This window comes from Rattus norvegicus, chromosome 9 (genome assembly GCF_036323735.1).
Source record: "Rattus norvegicus strain BN/NHsdMcwi chromosome 9, GRCr8, whole genome shotgun sequence".
In the NCBI taxonomy this organism is placed as follows: Eukaryota; Metazoa; Chordata; class Mammalia; order Rodentia; family Muridae; genus Rattus; species Rattus norvegicus.
In genome coordinates, this window is record NC_086027.1 from 65,544,828 (window position 1) to 65,554,880 (window position 10,053).

The window sequence follows — 10,053 nt, forward strand, 5'->3', positions numbered from 1 at the left end:
TTATAGTCAGGAAAACAACGTAATAAGCCTACATGTATGTGTACTAACAGATTCTTCAGGTTCAATAGGGAGTGGCTCGTCTGCGGTCGGATCCTACCCTCTGCCCAGTCAGCTTTTGCCTGCCACTGTCCACAACCTTAGCTTGCTCTCTCACTGCATCTCGCGTGAACCTCCCTAGTAAACAACGTTGCAAAGACCTATATTGTCACAGATTCTAGGCACAGATCAACTGAAACTGGGGTAGTTGGAGTTTGCAGCAGTGAGCTTACAGCAAAAATAAGAAAATAAAGCATAAAAGTGTCTACATAGAAATTGCAAAAATGCCAATGGTATACAAGTTAATCAAAAGGATAGAAGACTTTAAAAAGTTCTTTGATGACTAGGAGATCAGGGGCAAGAACGTCAGAGGCGAAGATGAGAGGGGCACAGGGCATCTATCTATTAAAGAAAATGAGCAAGAAGTAGATGGGGCTGTAATTCCACTCTGGGAGTTCTGGTAACAAACCACTCCGATTGACTTCATGGTACATGCCACCGCCAGTACCCCTCAGTGGGATAATAGCCTTGCATTACAGGGCTGCTTGTCTGTTATTATCCTCAAGAGAACTTAGAAAATATGCCCAGTGTTGTTGAAATGAGAAGTGGAGTCAGCCAGGCATAACTTACAATCAAGATCTTCCTAAATATGTTCCAGGAGAGCTTTGTTGACAAAGTGGTGGCCACATGGTCTTGGTATCTTCAGTGATGTTTAGATTCCATCAGATTTCTCTATTTCTCTCTGGGCCTTAGTCATTTCTAACTCTCTCTGTTAATAATCTACCCCATAGTGGTGATAGCAAGGACAGAAATAACTGTCAGACTTCAACTCAAGCTTCTGGTAGAGCATCCATTAGGTGGTTCAGTGTAGAAGAGTGAGCAAAGAGACTTGGGGATAAAACAAGGAAAATAAGACCCAAACTCATGTGGCCCAAGGTGGTCCTGCTGGAAGGCTGCACTGTGTGATCTCTACCATCCTGCATGTTCTGCTGTTGGGACCAAAGCATGAAAACTGATTGTCTGCAATGTTAGGATTTCTTCTCATTCAATTTCAGTGAATTCTACCTAGAGCTGGAAACGATGGTAACCCTTCTGACATTCTTAAGTAGAATACAGGATCAAACAGATCTGACTATAAAAGGCGTGATGGCATGGATAATTCTCATCAATGTAAAGCCTGAGTGGGTATGTAGTATATATTTTGTTACCCACGTCAAACTCTTAGTGTCCTGCTGAAGTAGAGTAGTTCCTAAAGACTTGAACAAGCATTTAAATGACTCCTTCCAGAGTATCTACATATCTATAGATTGATACATATACATATTGATACAGATATTCCAAGCTTATAAGCAAATTAATCTCTGAAGACAGGGGACTCATGTCTTGTTTTATAACCCTGGTCGTGAGTAAAGGCTGTTCCCTTAGCTGCAATTTTGGTTGACATTCCCTGTATATCAGAACATTTATTTTATGAATGCCTTGAAACTTCTAGGTTAAAGATTTGAGATAAATTGTAGAATGACTAACCTTCTTAACCTCCCCACGAAAGGGGTGTTGCACTGGGTCAATTTAGAGGTAAGTTGGGTGGTGGGAAGGCTCAGCATTTCCAATGAAGACAGTTTCTTTCCTACAAAATGGAGGCTAGATTTTCTTTTTCTCAGCTGAGGCTACACGTGTGGATACCTGAGAAGTGACGCAGGGGAACTCACATGGAACAAATTGCCCAACATCCTGCAAATAAAAACAAAAGGGAAAATATGACTCTTTTCATTGAGCCTCCAAATCCAAGATTATTTTCCTTTTCCTTTACCTTTTAAGATAGTTTAACTTGTCAAAGTAATGGATGCGGACGAATACACGGCTGAGTAAAGAAGTTGGATGTGGTTTAAAAAAAATGAGGCAAATAATTTAGTATTGTTGTCAAAACAGAATACAAAGCAATTTAGAACAATGTAACCAGTTCCTTTTCTGAACATTTTATGAACCCTTCCAGAATAATTGTAAAAACTCATACATACGGTTGTCATTTGATGAGCTTCCTCTTTCATACCAACAAGAATAGTGTTTCCTTCCTTTTGTCCTAACTATATCATCTACATTACCTAATCCCATACTGGGAACAAGATTCCTTTCTAGCTCTGTGGCCTTAGGAAAGTTAAATACCCCGTGTGTCTCGTTTTTTTTTTTTTTGTTTGTTTTGTTTTGTTTTTGGTTTTTTTGTTTGTTTGTTTTTTAATCTAGAAAGTTGATATAATAATAAAGATGTATAGAGAATTTTGACTAACATCTACATGAGTTAGTGAACCAGAAATTAGACCTAAATGACACACTGACGTCATGTGTACAGTCAGTAACCTAACTTCAATAGAAATCTTATCTCTATATAGTAGCACCCCAAACCTATACCCTAACCTAACAACATCTACTGTGGACACCTGCGGCAGCCACGAGACGCCTGCTCAGTCTCCTGGCATACGCATCAGTCAGAACACTCTGCCATTGTCCTAATGAGATCTAATACTCTTATCACTGTTTGGTTCTCGCTAGAGAATCAAGAGCCTATGGTTTTGTAACAGTTCCCCTGAATGTAGCATCTGAAAACAAAGAACATGCATTGTTCCTGATACACTTACACACCCAGCAGACAATTCTTCTGACCTGGGTCTGGCTTTGCTTATCTTTGATAGACTCCCATGGGCCAGCAGTCAGTTGACAATTGAAGGACCTACTTCTGACCAAAGATGGTTTCACTTACCTTGTCAAGTGGTTTATTGGCTGTTGCTTTTAGTAATGGGATGAATGGGTCACAAGCCTGTCGTTGTCAGCAAGCTGTTGTTACCAGTTTAGACTGGCTCCTGGGGCAGTACCAGGAAGGTGCAAGAAAGGGAAGCATGTTATAGAGAAAGCCCCAGTCCAAACATGAGAAAATCTTGCAACAGTAAGAGATTCAATGTACATTGTTGAGAGAAAAAAGCAGAGAAAGCTAAGAGAAGTTGGCATTTGCCTTCAATCTACCGTATTGCACTGGGAATAAGTTAAACCCTTACAACTTCAGCAGCCTTTCCTCAGCTTGGGCTGTCCTGTGCTTTCCTCTGTATTCTTCCCTCAGTCCCTATAACCAAACACACCTGCCTTCCTGACACTTGCTGTACATGCTGACTTTAATCTCACCCCGAAGTCCTTTTCCTTACTCCTTGACCACGGGAATCACCATCCAAGACTGCCCTTCATCTCACTCCCCTCCCCCTGCCCCTTCTCCTCTCCCTCTTCCTTTTATTCGGTGGTTCTGGAAACCAAACTCATGTTTCTGCATATGGTAGAGAAGAACTCTATCACTGAGTTATGCCCCTAACTACGGGTCTTCTACCTCTTTTTTCTTCTTGCATACTAACTCAAACATCCTGTCTTCAAGGAGCTCTTTCCTAACCACACTTAAGCTTTCGTCTTCAATCGTTTCCTCAGCCTTACTTGTCTATATCTGAAATTATTAGATTTTCTTAGCTGCTCATTTCAGCTCAGAGATTGGGAATCTGTCTTGGTTAGACAACTGTCCTTCATTGCCTAGGACAATAGCTAGTTCATAGAACATGTTTTCTAAATACCTGAGTGTTAGTTATGTGTCTAATATCGCTAATGTCATCTCTGTTACTACCTAACTGATGAAGTTGAAATGGCTATCACTTCCCTCATCAAGAGCCAAGACTAGAGTAGACAATCCATACTCTCAACTTCCATTCATCTCCCAGTGTCACTAAAGAAATATGTTGGGTACATGTGTGTATCTTCCTCCTTTTCAGTTTTCCCTTAGGAAATGCATTTCCCAACTTTTATGTTCTCTCTCTCTCTCTCTCTCTCTCTCTCTCTCTCTCTCTCTCTCACACACACACATACACACACACACAATATCTGTTCAAATCATGAAGATTTCTCTAAAATCATCACTCTAGGACATTTTTTAGAGTCAGGAGATGTACAGTGTTGTATCAGTCATTAGGAGATGCCCAGGAAATAATGTATGTTCAAATGCTATGAGAATGGTTCTGGCCAGAGAACTCCCAGCAACATCTGTTCAGATGTACCACATTGTCCTCTGAGCCCATTTCTAAATGAGTCATTTGAAACATAGTTCTTCACTTTTTCTGAGGAATTTCCAGTGGAGAATTTAATAATAGTTGAAGTCTTAGAGTTGTCCCTGTGGGTCTTCATATGTTGTGTTTGATTCAATAAGTCTGCGTTCTATCCTTGGGTCCATACAGTATAGTTTCTGCTTTTGGTCCAGATCAGAAATCTATCTATGTCAGAGTTTATTTAAATGTAGTCCACATCTAAAACCATCAATTCTAAAATCAAATGAAGGGCTAATTACAAAAATCAAATTGAAGGGTATTATTACCTTTCAAAATAAATCCATAAATATTTGTTAAGGAGAAAAAAAAGAATAGAAGTAAATCAGATTTGTTGTGAGCTGGTACAGGCTGCTGGAGGGCTGCTAGGTTGTCCTATCACATTAATTTTTGAGCAAGGAGGAGAAGGCTTTCTATGTAGACATGTTCCAGAGGAATTTAATGACTTTTGAGAACAGGAGAATCATTCGAAAGCTGTTTGATTTTCAAGGAAAGTTACCTTTTGAGGAAGAAAAATCAAAACAAGCCAATACACCTATTTCTCAGTCCACAGCAACAACAACAACACAAATACAGGGTATTGTAAATTCCCGAAAATCAGATCCGTGTTCTGGATCACACGCTATTAAACAAACATCCCCCAATATTGCAGCCTGGCAGTTTTAATTTCATCTCAAAAATGCATCTTGTTTCTTTCAACCCTTGACTGTTTTGACATTTTCTTCGATTAAATTATAAACAAGCATGAAGCCTGATGGTGAGGCTGGAGCCACTGATTTCCCTAATTGTTTGCAGTTGTCTGGCCTGCAGAAGGCCGGCCCTGTTAAGAAGTCAATGATTACAGGTCTAAAGACTTCCTCTGTGTGTTTACTCAGCAGATAGGGTTCAAACATTCAGATTATTTAAATTATAGATTTAAATTTCACTGGAAGACATGGGTCCTGAAAAACATCTCTGGCAGCTTCACAGAAGATGGAGCCCTCCGGGTACAATTGCCTCCTGTAAACATTTCATGTCGCGAAGACTGGCTCAAGGCACCCTGTCCCTCCACAGATGCCCCAGTTTCTCAGTGCTCAGCAGAAAAGATCAGTTAATTATCAGTTGACTGGTTAGCCATCTATTTATTTTATTAGTAATTATTGCAACAGAGCACTGGAAGAACTTAGCATGGGCTGTCCAAAGTCTACGGTCAACTCTTCTTTGCTTTCCTTTAAAGCTTCAGAGGTCTACATTCCTTGCCTTTCCAAGTTCATAATTAACTGATAATTAACTGCTTTGTAACAGCGCCTTGACTTCTTGGTGGCAATAAAAACTGGCAATAAATAAGAAGGAAGCAGGAATGTCCCCTTGGCTTATCGCAGCCACATCTTATCTTTATTATCAAAGGCTACGCCTCTTAGGCAAGACCCAATCCGGTGCTCCTCTGTTTATTGTCCCACCTGTAGAAGCAGATTATTGCTGCTCAATAATACCATTTGCCTCTGAAGTATTTACCTCATAACCCTCCACTTCTGCTCCCAACCCAATGTGAGAAAAAAAAAGTGTCAGCCTCGGCCTCAAACACAAACTGTAGGTCTAGAAGAAAGAAGCCTTCTATTTGGGGAAATAGATATATATATATATATATATATAGATATATATAGATATAGATATATATCTATATATATCACCACTCTTCCAGATACAATGACAACTTCCAACTAGATAGACAAATCTTTTTGTATTTCTATTCATGTGTCCATAATCAAAATCAATCTGGCGTTCTATGAATTCTCTTCATCCATTTAGCCTTCTATGTGAACCTATGTAGAACTTGTCACTTAGAAATGTCAATACTATATGGCAAACTCAATTCTTTTGTATGGGTTAATACTTAAGATAAATGATAGTATATTCGGAACCTAAATAATCAGACATCCCACTTAAATCAGGGTTTTGTTTCACAGCGTGAGAGTCTCACAAAGTATATCAATGTGCTATAACTACATTGTCTAGTTCTTCAGAATCTAGAGAGCAACTTTGTTTATCAGCGCATTTCTAACATGACCCTGTGTTTAAGAGATGTGAGTAGGTCTTGAAACCCCACTCGGTGCCTAAATAGCTAACTATTTTCCCTTTGTCCCATATAGGAAGAGCAGGATTAATAAAGTTGCCCAAGAAAGTTGCTCCCATCTGTTCAAAGGTACAAATGTGAAAAACTTAGAATGTTAGCTCTCCACTTGCTGCCCATGTGGAATTTGTTTCTAATGAGTTCACATAGTGTGAAAAATGCAGAAAGTACTAAGTTCTAAGTGCCCAGAGTGAGTCTGAAACAGAAGGCCTGGAGGAGGAAGACGTCATTACACAGATAACGTTCACACACTATCTCTATCAGGTAGAAAACAGGACTCATTCTCAAAGAAGAGTGAGGAAAATTGTTCTTCTAGCAGTTGTAGAGAGCAAAAATACAGACCAACTTTTCTAAAGTCTCTGTGTAACTCTCCCTTCCTGTAAACGCTGCACAGCTCTCAGAGCCATGACCCTGGCTTAAAGGTGAAACACCAGTGAAGTAAGATTATCGAACCTTAACGTAAAACCTGACATAATTGCTTCTGAACCTGGGTCGGGTACTCACGGGAGCACAGTTCACATCTACTTCACACCCTCCTGCTGGGAAGTGGAAGCCTCGAGTGATGTCTTTATGAAACTCAGAAAGTGCTCGAAATATGATCAGCTTCCCTCCTTGATTTCACAGCCTCTGCTAATGCACAGAAAGGAAGTAGGGGACCCCACTGAACACGCAGCTAAGCACCCAGGAACAGAAAGCGTGGCCTGGGAACTCGAAACAAGCACACAATGACCGGCTGCCGTTTGGCTTGATTTCCTGCCACGTACTGCTCAGATTGGGGACCGCGATCTGCTCTATCGCCCGGGGTGTAGTGTTCACTGTTTATTTTCCCATCGACGGCAAACAGTTTACTCTCGATGTTAGTATGCTTTTATTATCATCCCTGGGATATTTGTACTGCCTGTGCTAAGGATCTATGTAATGCCTTAAAATAATTTTAATACCACTTCAGCTTCAGAAAGCTGGAAGCCAGAAGGTAGTAAAGACTTATCTGTATCTACATTTACGGCTTGAGATTAAAGGGAAGTAGGAATTCTAGGTATCTTCAGGAGGACAGTGCTGCTGGGTTTGCCTCCGGGGATGTTTTGGGTATGACAGGTTTGGCTCTAGAACATGAATACTAGTACACACTTTTCCGAAAATGCTGCCTTTTTCAGTAGGCCAATCTTCACTGTGTAGTTTTTTACTGTCCATGAGGGTAAACACAGGCAGTGAAATCACAAATAGTACTGATCTTTACTTTCTCCACAGATACTCATTCAGTCAGGAAAACACTTTCAACCACAAAGCCATGTAAATGACCATTAAGAATACTTCAAAGATGCCACCTACCTTAGTTGATTCATACTAAATGCATTGCTCCATGGGCAATATTTGTGGAAAAATTTAAAATTATATATATATATATATAGTTTGCATATTTTAAAACAATTATTTGTGTGTGTGTATGTGTGTGTGTGTGTGTGTGTGTGTGCGTGTGTGCGTGTGTGTGTGTGTATGCACTATAGATATTCAGGTACCTGAGGAGACTAGAAGGAAGTGTCTGAAACTCTGAAACTGTGGCTACAGTTGGTTGGGAGCTGCCTTCTGTGGGTTCTGAAAACTGAACCCAGGTCCTGTCTGCAAGCTCAGCCAAAGCTCTTACCTGCTGACGTCTCTCCAGCCACTGCCTGCACTCTCTAAGCATTGGACGTGCTCAAATAATCCAGTAGCTGCCTTATTTAATAATTACATTTACTTTGTATAGTTAGACGACTAGAAGATAAATCTGTTCAAAGAAGCCAACAGAATAAAGCAATAAGAGTCTGTCAAAGAGTGACGTGTCTTTCGTGTACCAATAGCCAACTCAGGGTTAGAGAGGTGGATCAGTGATAAAGAGCAGTGACTATTTATCCAGAGGACCTATAATTGATTCTCAGTACCCACTTGGTGGCTCACAATGGTTTGTAGTTTCAGTTACAGGGGCATTCGACTTTCCTCTCGTCTCTATGGTCACGTGGTACAAGCACATTCAGGCAAACATTCATACACATAAAATGCAATGAAATATGATGATGATGATAAATTAAATGGTCAGTCAGTGTAGGTCAGATGGCTTGGTGGGTAGTATTTATTGCATAAACATCCAGATACCCATCCATGACATAAAAACTCGGTTCTGTAATCCTAAGGCTCAGGGCTAGAGGTGGAAGGATGTCTGAAGACTCCCAGCCAGACAACCTAGTGCGAGCAGTGAACTCTAGGGTCAAGTGGGAAATGATAGAGTAGACATCAAATGCTCACATCTGGCCTCCACATACACAAGCACAGACACATGCACCATCACAAACACAAATGCACCACATGTGTATGCACACGCACACACACACACACACACACACACACACACACACACACACACTTTAAAATAAAAATTCTACAAATAAGCAGCCAATTCACATGTATTTTGATCATATTACCCAATTTGCATGTGTTCATAAGAGGCTTCAAAATGTACCATTAGAAAGTTATGATCAAACAGATTTTTATACACAGAAGGAAAACTACCTAAATATTTTCATTAGCAAGTGAATGTTTCAAGTGAGCCACTTTTAAATAGTTTACCGCACTTGATATCTTAAAATATTGTTTAATAAGTAATAATGTAGGGATATTTTTCAATACCAATAATTAACTATTCAAGTCCCTAATCAGTACTCCTTGGGAGCTATAACTAAATATGCACATAAATTTAAACCTCATTCTAAATTTTCAAATATTGAGTATGGCTTCATGCTAAACTATATGAGAAAGTAGCTATTATTATTCCCACTTTCTAGATGAGAACAACTGAGACCTAGAGATGTGGTTATTTCTCCAGGTCGCACATTCAATTTTCAGTGAGAGAGAGCCAAGATCTTGACCCAAATGGCTCGTGTTCAAAAGAATGTTACTATCCACCATGACTTAGGGCAGCTTTCTTCTTTAGTTAAAATAGTAGAGAACACTTTGTTCCTCAAATAAAAAATACTTGAAAAGACCCTCTGATTTGCTATTACACAACTATTCTAGCCTCAGCCTCTGGTCCTCCCTCAACCTATGACACATACGCTGGCAGAAATGCGTGCCTTTCCAGCAGCCATGCCTTCTCTGTCCTACTATCTTATGTTTCTTGAGAGAGTAGCAGGCAAGAGGAGCATCCCCGCTCTAGTGTGTCCTCCACCCTTCCCTTCACAGCAGCCACAGTGGGGACTGCAATCCTTCCTAACTAATGCTGTGGTTTTGAGGGGGTTGGAGGTGAGAAGGCCAGGATGAGACACTAGCTCTCTTCCACTTACCGACTGGATTGCCTTAAGCAATTCATTCCATTCCTCTGTGCTTTAGGGCCCTTCTCTAAATGATGAGAATGGCAATTCCAACCTTATAAAGTTATTATATGCAGTCTCTCCCAGGACAATAGTACAAATGAAGACCCATATACCATATGTCTAAATATTTAAAAGTTATAAATCAAGCCAACAAACTGTTAAATAAAATGTTGTATGTTACCTCTGACAAATATACCTTTACACTGATGAAATAAGAGGCGTTGTGTGGAAACCTGTGTTTTTCATATGACCAAAAGTTGGCAAATATCACAGAGCAGCCTTTGTTGACTAGGATTGGAGATGAATAATAAAATAAAAAGGCTAGAATGAAAGGATTATGCATGTTTCATAAAAAAACAGTTACTTTTTAAAAACACAAGATTTTCCATCATTTCCTAAGGATTTGACCTGTGGCCTCACATACACTAGGCCAGTGCTA